This window comes from Glycine max, chromosome 17, assembly GCF_000004515.6.
Source record: "Glycine max cultivar Williams 82 chromosome 17, Glycine_max_v4.0, whole genome shotgun sequence".
NCBI lineage: Eukaryota > Viridiplantae > Streptophyta > Magnoliopsida > Fabales > Fabaceae > Glycine > Glycine max.
Window position 1 is genome coordinate 16701596 of NC_038253.2, and position 1299 is coordinate 16702894.

General features: G+C 45.7%; 1 non-coding gene across 1 annotated transcript; it reads right to left on the minus strand.

The window, feature by feature from the left end:
• Nucleotides 1-284: 284 nt before the first annotated feature.
• LOC113000055 (small nucleolar RNA R71) lies at nt 285-391 on the minus strand. The gene has a single exon (XR_003265326.1). It is a non-coding gene; the product is annotated as a small nucleolar RNA R71 (small nucleolar RNA).
• Between the last annotated feature and the right edge of the window lie 908 nt (nt 392-1299).

Sequence of the window (1299 nt, forward strand, 5' to 3'; positions counted from 1 at the left end):
GATGTCCCATATGTTCTTAAAACTGGACTGATTCATTTGCTTCCAAAGTTTCATGGCCTTGCAGGTGAAGACCCGCACAAACATTTGAAAGAATTTCACATTGTCTGCTCCACCATGAAACCCCAGATGTCCAAGAGGATCACATATTTCTGAAGGCTTTTCCTCATTCATTAGAGGGAGTGGCAAAGGACTGGCTGTATTACCTTGCTCCAAGGTCCATCACGAGCTGGGATGACCTTAAGAGAGTATTCTTAGAAAAAAATTTCCCTGCTTCCAAGACCACAACCATCAGGAAGGATATCTCAGGTATTAGACAACTCAGTGGAGAGAGCCTGTATGAGTACTGAGAGAGATTTAAGAAACTATGTGCCAGTTGCCCCCACCATCAGATTTCAGAACAGCTTCTTCTCCAATATTTTTATGAAGGACTCAATAATATGGAGAGAAGTATGATAGATGCTGCCAGTGGTGGAGCCCTTGGAGACATGACTCCTGCTGAAGCCAGAAATTTAATTGAGAAGATGGCCTCCAACTCCCAGCAGTTTAGTGCCAGAAATGATGCCATAGTCATTAGAGGAGTGCATGAGGTAGCTACAAACCCATCTGCATCATCTGAAACTAAGAAGCTTGAAGGCAAACTGGATGCGTTGGTCAACTTGGTAACCCAGCTGGCCTTGAATCAGAAATTTGTACTTGTCGCAAGGGTTTGTGGTTTGTGCTCCTCTACTGACCACCATACAGACCTTTGCCCTTCCATGCAGCAACCTGGAGCAATTGAGCAGCCTGAAGCTTATGCTGCAAATATTTACAATAGACATCCTCAACCTCAACAGCAAAATCAACCACAGCAGAGCAATTATGACCTTTCCAGCAACAGATACAACCCTGGATGGAGGAATCACCCTAACCTCAGATGGTCCAGCCTTCAGCAACAACAACAGCAGTCTGCTCCTTCCTTCCAAAATGCTGCTGGCCCAAGCAGACCATACATTCCTCCACCAATCCAACAACAGCAACAACCCCAGAAACAGCCAACAGTTGAGGCCCCTCCACAACCTTCCCTCGAAGAACTTGTGAGGCAAATGACTATGCAGAACATGCAGTTTCAGCAAGAGACTAGAGCCTCCATTCAGAGCTTAACCAATCAGATGGGACAATTAGCTACCCAATTGAATCAACACCAGTCCCAGAATTCTGACAAGCTGCCTTCTCAAGCTGTCCAAAATCCCAAAAATGTCAGTGCCATTTGATTGAGGTCGGGAAAGCAGTGTCAAGGACCTCAACCCGTAGCACCTTCCT